Raw genomic sequence first — 9,421 nt, 5'->3', positions numbered from 1 at the left:
GAGAGGGAAGGAGAGAAAGAGAGAGAGAGGAAACGAGACAGAGAGGAAAGCAGAGAGAGAGAGGAGCATGAAAAGAGAGGGAAGGAGTGAAAGACAGAGAGGGAAGGAGTGATAGGGAAGTAGAGAGAGAGAGAGAGTAAAACAGTGGAAGGGTAAAGTTTGCCCATTTCTGCCCCACCCTGTTCTCATTATGAAGGGACGATCCTGGGGGAGCAGCATTAGGAAGGTCCTGGGCCCCGGGCAGGAGCAGTGCGGGGTTTCCCGGAATGAGGAGAGCTGGGCTGGATGAAAACAGCACAGCTCACCCTCTGATAGCTAAATGTAGGGTGCACGCTCTATTATCACTCACACACCACACTGAGGCCACTGCTCGCTCTCTCTGTTGGTCTACCATCGTAACCCTCACTTCCTAGTTCCTTGCTGAACTTCCCCATGCAATGACAATCCCCTACAGCCACTTCCTTTGACAGTGTGTTCCACATTCACCTTACAGTCTGACGGTCTGAGATTGATGGTGTGTTTTTATCCTCTCTCTCCCCCAGTAACAGGATGTGTTCCCAGAGTAATGTAAGGCCACTGTCTCAATTGAGAGGGGCATGGAGTGGATTGGAGGGGAGGAGGGGGGGGTGCTGGTGTGGTGGGGGGGGCGGTTAACCTGAGGGTCACCATGCGAGCAGCAACATTGAGAAGGTGGGTGACCCTAGCAGTGCAGGAATTGAACCAATGCTGTTGGTGTTAGTCTGTACTATCCAAGTGAACTGACCCTCCCCTCAGCCCACCTTATCCACTCTCTCGCTTCCATCAGATCACTCTTCAGTCTTCTATTGATCCTTCTCTAACATGTAAATTATGTTTTCTCCTCTATTCATTTGTGGGAATGTGGGCATCTTTGGCTGGGCCCAGTATTTATTGCCCCGTCCCTAGTTGCCCCCCTTGAGAAGGTGGGGGTGAGCTGCCTTCTTGAACCACTGCAGTCCCCATGTGCTGTGGGTTGACCCACAATGCCCCTTAGGGAGGGAATTCCAGGATTTTGATGCAGTGACAGTGAAGGAACGGCATTATATTTCCAAGTCAGGATGGGGAGTGGCTCGGAGGGGAACTTGCAGGGGGCTGGTGTTCCCATGTATCTGCTGCCCCTTGTCCTTCTAGATGGAAGTGGTCGTGGGTTTGGAAGGTGCTGCCTGAGGATCTTTGGTGAATTTCTGCAGAGCATCTTGTAGATGGTACACACTGCTGCAACTGAGTGTCGGTGGGGGGAGGGAGTGGGGTGTTTGTGGATGTGGTGCCAATCGAGCGGGGGCTGCTTTGTCCTGGATGGTGTCGAGCTTCTTAAGTGTTGTTAGAGCTGCCCCCATCCAGGGCACGTGGGGAGTATTCCATCGCACTCCTGACTTGTGCCTTGTCGATGGTGGGACAGGCTTTGGGGGGAGTCAGGAAGTGAGTTACTCTCTGTAAGATTCCTGATCTCTGGCCTGTTACAGAATAGGAGTCGGCCATTCAGCCCTCAAGCCTGTTCCTCCATTCAACAAAATCATGGCTGATCAAGTTCAGTTCTCGGTCAATGGTAACCTCCCAGGATGTTGATAGTGGGGGGGTTCAGTGATGGTAACACCATTGAATGCCAAGGGGCGGTGGTTAGATTGTCTCATATTGGTGATGGTCACAGCCAGGCATTTGTGTGGCACAAATGTCACTTGCCACTTGTCATCCCAAACCTGGATATTGTCCAGGTCTTGCTGTATTTGAACATGGACTGTTTCAGTTCTTCCTATGTGTCAGGTATGACTCCAACTACCAGAGAGTTTGCCCCCTGATACCCATTAATTCCACTTTTGATAGGACTCCTTGATGCCACACTCGGTCAAATGCAGCCTTGATGTCAAGGGCTGTCACTCTCACCCTCACCTCTGGAATTCAGCTCTTTTGTCCATGTTTGAACCAAGGCTGTAATGAGGTCAGGAGCTGAGTGGCCCTGGTGGAACCCAAACTGAGCATCACTGAGCAGGTGATTTCTGAGCAGGTGCTGCTTGATAGCACTGTTACTGACACCTTCCATCACTTTACTGATGATCGAGAGGAGACTGATGGGGCAGTAATTGGCCGGTTTGGATTTGTCCTGCTTTTTACGTACAGGACATACTTGGGCAATTTTCCACATTGTTGGGTAGATACCAGTGTTGTAACTGTACTGGAACAGCTTGGCTAGGGGAGCGGCAAGTTCTGGAGCACAAGTCTTCAGTTCTATTGCCGGAACATTGTCAGGGCCCGTAGCCTTTGCAGTATCCTGTGTCTCCAACCATTATCACGTGGAGTGAATCGAATTGGCTGAAGACTGGTATCTGTGATGCTGGGGACCACAGGAGGAGGCCGAGATGGATCATCCACTCGGCACTTCTGACTGAAGATTGCTGCGAATGCTTCAGCCTTAGATTTTGCACTGATGCGCTGGGCTCTTCCATCATTGAGGATGGGGATATTAGTGGAGCCTCCTCCTCCAGTGAGTTGTTTCACGACTGGATGTGGCAGGACTGCAGAGCTTAGATCTGATCTGTTAGATGTGGACGTTTTTTAAGAATGATGTGGACAGATCTTTGGGAAGCAAGGGAGTGAGACACAAATGTAGAGGTGCAGTTACAATTAGCTCAGACATGATCTTACCGAATGGCAGAGTAGCCTGAAAAGGCTGAATGGCCTTCTCCTGATAGCCCATGTATCCATACGCCCATTTGCTTCAGGTAACATCCTTTGGAGAAGAAAATTGGCCTTTTGGCCTATATTTATGTCCAAGCTGACAAACCACCTCAGCTGTGCCTCAAACGTTCTGGAGGTAGACTGGGCATTTCTCAGGTTCCTTAAGTAGAGTTTAGCCCTGCCTACCACTAATCGGATGCTGCCCTGAAGCTAGGAAGGCATATAAATGTGCCATTCTGCACAGCTGCTACCTTTGCTGTCTAGTTTCAAGTATCTCTGCACATCTGAGTCTGTTCTAAGAAAAATAAGCAAACAGCTAAATTCACAGCTGACCTTGGAGAAACCTGTGTTGGGGGAGCTCGGAGCACAGGAACAGCTAATTAGCCATTTAAAGTGTAACCTTACTGCTTATCTTCCGTAAATCTACAATAGCGAGTAGAGTGGGGGATTTTTTGGTGTTTACATGTTGTTATTGAGACCTGTCTCTTGATTAAACTTTAAAAATAGTTACTAAGTTAGCCTGGAGGAGAGTGATTAGAGCAGAAGGACTGGGCTATTTTCTGGGTCTGTAGATTGTTAAGGTACAAAAATAGCCTTTAGTAGAATGATGTGTTATTCCTGTTGGATGTGGAAGATTAGGGACGGTTTCCATGTTACTGATGATCATGTCTGGAGGAAGTGCGTTTGTTTGCAAATCCTATCGGATCGCATGGATCGATTGGAGCAGCAGTTAGGGGCAATGAGGAATTTGCAGGAGCTAAGGGGGTGTGATGGTTGGCAATTGCAGGGAGGGAGATAAACCGTAGATACAATCAGGTAGACGGATGACCTCCAGGAAAGGTAGGAGAGGAAGGCAGGTAGTGTAGGAATCTCCTGTGGCTATCCCCATTTCAAACAAGTATGCTGTTTTGGAAAATGTAGGGGGTGATGGACTCTTGGGAATATAACACTGACAGCCAGATTTCTGACACTGAGATTGGCTCTAATGTAATGAGGGGTACGTCAGATTCCAAACGATCGATTCTGACAGGGGTCAGAGGCATAGATAGACATTTCTGTGGCCAATAGTGAGATATCAGAATAGTGTATTGCTTCACTGGAGCAAGCATCAAGGATAGATCGGAGAAGGTGCAGAATATTCTCAAAGGGGAGAGAGACCAGCAGGAGGTCGTTGTACACATTGGAACCAACAACGAAAGGAGAGAAAAGGATGAGGTTCTGAGGAGAGAATGTAAGAAGTTAGGCAGGAATTTAAAAAGGAAGCCCTCGAGAGTAGGCATACTCCCAGTGCCATGAGCTAGTGAGGGTTGGAATAGGAGAATAGAGCAGATGAATGTGGAGCTGAGGAGGAGAGAAAGATTCATAATTTTGGATCATTGGGATCTCTTCTCGGGTAGAAGAGGCCTGTATAAGAAGAATCAATTGTACCTGAATTGGAAGGGGACTAACAAACTTTTGGAGAGATTTGCTAGAGCTGCTCGGGAGAATTTTAAATTAGTAAGGTGGGGGTGGGGGATGGGACCCAGGAAGACAGTGAGAAAACAGATCAGTCTGAGACTGGTACAGCTGGGAAAAGGAGTAAATCAAACAGTCAGGGCAGGCAGGAACAAAGCAGAGAATGAGGTAGGACTGATAAATTAAACAGCATTTATTTCAATGCAAGAGGCCTGACAGGTAAGACAGATGAACTCAGGGCATGGTTGGGAACATGGGACTGGGTTATCATAGCAATTACAGAGATATGACTCAGGGATGAACAGGACTGGCAGCTTAATGTCCCAGGGTCTGGATGCTGTACGAAGGATAGAAAGGGGGGCAAGAGAGGAGGGGGAGTGGTGTTTTTAATTAGGGATAACATTATGGCTGTACTTAGGGAGGATATTCCTGGGAATACAACTGAGAAATAAGAAAGGGACAATCACCTTATTGGGATTGTACTATAGACCCCCAAATAGTCAGCTGGAAATTGAGAAACAAATTTGTAAGGAGATCTCAGTTATCTGTAAGAATAATAGGGTGGTAATGGTAGGGGATTTTAACTTTCCAAACATAGACTGGGACTGCCAAAGTGTTAAGGGCTTGGATGGAGAGGAATTTGTTAAGTGTGTACAAGAAATCTTTTCTGACTCAGTATGTGGATGTCCCTAATAAGGAAGGAGCAAAACTTAACCTACATTTGGGAATAAGACAGGGCAGGTGACTGAGGTGTCAGTTGAGGAGCACTTTGGAGCCAGTGACCATAACTCTATTAGATTTAAAATAGTGATGGAAAAGGATAGACCGGATCTAAAAGTTAAAGTTCTAACTTGGAGGAAGGCCAATTTTGACAGTATTAGGCAAGAACTTTCAAAAGTTGATTGGGGGCGGAAGTTTGCAGGTAAAGAGATGGCTGGAAAATGGGAAGCTTTCAAAAATGAGATAATGAGAGTCCAGGGACTGTATGCTCCTATTAAGGTGAAGGACAAGGCTGGTAAGTGTAGGGAATGCTGGATGACTATAGTAATTGAGGTCTTGGTCAAGAGAAAGAAGGAAGCATACATCAGGTATAGACAGCAGGGATCGAGTGAGTCCCTAGAAGAGTATAAGGGCAGTAGGAGTATACTTAAGAGGGAAATCAGGAAGGCAAAAAGGGGACATGAGAGAGCTTTGGCAAATAAGGTTAAGGAGAATCCAAAGGGATTCTACAAATACATTAAGGAGTAACTAGGGAGAGAATTAGGCCCCTTGAAGATCAGCAAGGCTGCCTATGTGTGGAACTACAGGAGATGGGGGAGATACTGAACAAGTATTTTGTATCAGTGTTTACTGTGGAGGTTGATATGGAAGGTGTAGAACTTGGAGAAATAAATCGCGACATCTTGAAAAATGCCCATATCACAAAGGAGGTAGTGCTGGATGTCTTAAAACGCATAAATCCCTGGGACTGATTTCCACACTACGATCTTCAGAGTTTACAATCCCTCTGAGTTTCGTGCCATCTGCAGAGTTTGAAATTACCGCTACACGAGATCCACATCATTAATTGACATCAGGAGAAGCAAGTGCCTCAATACTGACCCCTAGGGAACCTCACTGCATACTGTCCTCTAGTCTGAAGAACATCCATTGACCAGTAGTCTCTGTTGTCCTGTTCCTTTTACAGCGAGACTGACCGAGACCAATACGTACAGGAAGAGCACCCCCTCCCACTGAAACACTCCCAACAACTGGATTAGGAATAGTAGGAACTGCAGATGCTGGAGAATCTGAGACAACAAGGTGCAGAGCTGGATGAACACAGCAGGCCAAGCAGCATCATAGAAGCAGGAAACCACTCAGAGTACGCATTTGTTTATCCTTTGGATGTTCAGAACGCCCAAAAGCCTGATTCAAATATTTTTTTTAAAAAGCTCATTCACAGGATGAGGCCAGCATTTATTGCTCATTTCCCAGGGTCAAATGTAGGCCAGACAAGGATGGCAGTTTTCTTCCCTAAAGGGCATTAGTGAACCAGATGTGTGTTTCCCTGCCAATCCACACTTAATACCAGATATTTTATTGCAGCATTAGGATTTGAACCTGGGTCCCCACAACATTATCTAGTTCTCTGGATAATGCCACTATTTCATTTGACAAGGTGCCACACCAAAGGCTGCTACATAAGATAAAGTTGCACGGTATTACAGGTAATGTATTGGCATGGATAGAGGATTCGTTGACCAGTAGAAAGCAAAGAGTAGGGGTAAATGGGTGTTTTTCTGGTTGGCGGTCAGTGGCTAGTGGTGTGCCTCAGGGATCAGTGTTGGGACCGCAATTGTTTACAATTTACATAGATGATTTGGAGTTGGGGACTAAGTGTGGTTTGTCAAAATTTGCAGATGACACTAAGGTGAGTGGTAGAGCAAAGTGTGCAGAAGACACTGAAAGTCTGCAGAGGGATATAGATAGTCTAAGTGAGTGGGCAAAGGTCTGGCAGATGGAGTACAATGTTGATAAGTGTGAGGTCATCCATTTTGGTAGGAATAACAGCAAAATGGACTATGTTTTAAATGGTGAAAAATTGCAGCACGCTGCTGTGCAGAGGGACTTGGGTGTCCTTGTGCATGAATCGCTAAAAGTAGGATTGCAGGTGCAGCAGGTAATTGAAAAGGCAAATGAAATTTTGTCTGCCATTGCTAGAGGGATGGAGTTTAAAAACAGGGAGGCTGTGCTGCAGCTGTATAGGGTCCTGGTGAGGCCACACCTGGAGTACTGTGTGCAGTTTTGGTCTCCTTACTTGAGAAGAGATATACTAGCACTGGAGGGGGTGCAGAGGAGATTCACTCGGTTGATTCCAGAGTTGAGAGGGTTGGATTATGAGGAGAGACTGAGTAGACTGGGATTATACTCATTGGAATTCAGAAGAATGAGGGGAGATCTTATAGAAACATCTAAGATTATGAAGGGAATAGATAAGGTGGAGGCAGGGAGGTTGTTTCCGCTAGCAGGTGAAACTAGGACTAGGGGGCATTGCCTCAAAATAAAGGAAAGCAGATGTAGGACTGAGGTCAGGAGGAACTTCTTCACCCAGAGGGTTGTGAATCTGTGGAATTCCCTGCCCAGTGAAGCGGTTGAAGCTACCTCGCTGAATGTTTTTAAGGCAAGGCTAGATAAATTTTTGAACAGTAAAGGAATTAAGGGTTATGGTGAGCGGGTGGGTAAGTGGAGCTGACTCTCGAAAAGATCAGCCATGATTTTATTAAATGGCGGGGCAGGCTCGAGGGGCCGGATGGCCTACTCCTGCTCCTAGTTCTTGAGTTCTTATGTTATCCATATAATACCACTAGGCCACTGCTTCCCCTTCCATCAAGGGAATTGATGATAGATGCAGCCTCAGGCAACTGTCTGTGTGGAGTTGACACATCGTCCCCAAGTCTGTACGGGTTTCCTCTGGGTGCTCTGGTTTTCCTCTAACAATCCGAAGACATTTAGGGGGCTTGGCCGCGCTAAATTGCCCACAGTATCTCGGGTGGGAAATTCAGGGATAGGGCAGGAGGTGGGTCAGGGTGGGATGTTCCTCAATGGGCTGAACAGCCTGCCTCCACACTGTGGGCAAACTTGATCACTGAGACCCCCCGCATTTTTCACTGCAGTCCAAAGTTTGAATCGTGATTGAAGAGGATCCAACATCCTCTCCAACGCAAGGCTAACCAGGAACATCCTCTGTTCTGACTGAATAAATGAATGATTTTATTGTCATGTGTATTTCGCAGCGAAAAATACAGCGAAAATCTTCCCTTGGTGCCATTTTGCACAGTTTAAGAATAATTCTTAAAGTAAAATGTCGCGTTTTAAAGGGAGTCCATAACCCTTCCACCTCTGCCAATGCCAGACCCAATGTTGCTCCTCAGGTGCCATCTTTATCCACTGGGCCTGCCTCACCAACATAGCAGCTGGTACTGGGTCCTATGCTCACCCTCCGCCAGCCACTACTTCAAAACCGTTGCCACACTCCTGCTCTGGGCACACTGCCTGCCTCGTCGAACTAAAAGGTTACAGAGAGACTGATGGAGGTAGTGAAGAGAGTTACTGAGGTGCCTTGGGAAGGAGGTGTGACATTATGGATGAAGCTACTCCCATGTTGCAGTTGGCAGATAGCCATTGAAGAGAGCGACACAGGTATGTCAGGGTGAGTCACCATGTCAACATTCAACTGGTCCCACCCCATTCTTCACACACACGACATGTGCTGGAGGAACAAAAAAACCCACAGTTTAGGCTCCATACCTCAGCTGTTAAAGCACTGGTCTTGTAAACCAGGGGTCATGAGTTCAAATCTCATTGGGGCCTCTCTCTGCTTTTGATAGTTGGTCAGTTTGCAACATTTTACATTCTGTTCTCAAACAACTCTCACACTCATCCTCAAACATCTCACTCCCTCCTTATCGTCAAAACCAAACCCTGCACCTTGCTGCAAATCCCGGTCGTAGGTAGAGAGTGCTGCACAGACCCTATCAGCATCTGTGGACAGAGAAACAGAGTTACTGTTTCTTACCATCACCCTCTGTCCTTCTCCAATTCTCCCTCTATTACCCACCCCTCTCCTGCATTTATCCCTGTCTCTCCTCCCTCACTCTTTTCATTTCACTCTCTCTCTCTCCACAATCCATTGCTGCCTCTCTCTCTTTCACTGTCCAATTCCTTTCCTGCGGACCTTATTCAATGGGCCAGACTAGCCTGAGGGGCTGAATGGCCACCTTCTGCTCCGGTTTTCTCAACTTGCCTTAAAAGTTCCTTTTATTCCATTCCCTGCTGCTGCTGCCCTCCTCATTAAAGAGACCTTGAGCTTTAAAAGACCAAATGCAACAAGATCTGGACAATATCCAGGCTTAGGCTGACAACGGGCAAGTGACGTTCGCGCCACACAAATGCCAGGCTAAGACCATCACCAACAAGAGACAATCTAACCATCCCCCCTTGACATTCAGCGGTGTTACTATCACTGAATTGCTCGCTATCAACATCCTCAAGATTACCATTGACCAGAAACTCAACTGGACTCACCACATAAACACAGGGGCTACAAGAGCAGGCCAGAAGCTAGGAATACTGCATACTCCTGACTCTCCAAAGCCCTGTCCCACCATTGGCAAGCCACAAATCAGGAGTGGGATGGAATACTCGCCACTTTCCCTGGATGGGTGCAGCCCCAACAACACTCAAGAAACTCGACACCATCAGGATAAAGCAGCCCCTTGATTGGAAATGCATT

At 47.0% G+C, this 9,421-nt stretch overlaps 1 non-coding gene across 1 annotated transcript; it reads left to right on the top strand.

Moving 5' to 3' along the window:
* The first annotated feature begins 8,426 nt into the window (after nucleotides 1-8,426).
* trnat-ugu lies at nucleotides 8,427-8,499 on the top strand. Its single transcript has one exon. It is a non-coding gene; the product is annotated as a tRNA-Thr (tRNA).
* The last annotated feature ends 922 nt before the right edge of the window (nucleotides 8,500-9,421 follow it).

Source organism: Rhincodon typus, chromosome 47 (assembly GCF_021869965.1).
Source record: "Rhincodon typus isolate 14 chromosome 47, sRhiTyp1.1, whole genome shotgun sequence".
NCBI lineage: Eukaryota > Metazoa > Chordata > Chondrichthyes > Orectolobiformes > Rhincodontidae > Rhincodon > Rhincodon typus.
Note: the sequence above shows the minus strand (reverse complement) of the source record. Positions and strands in the feature narration are given on the sequence as shown.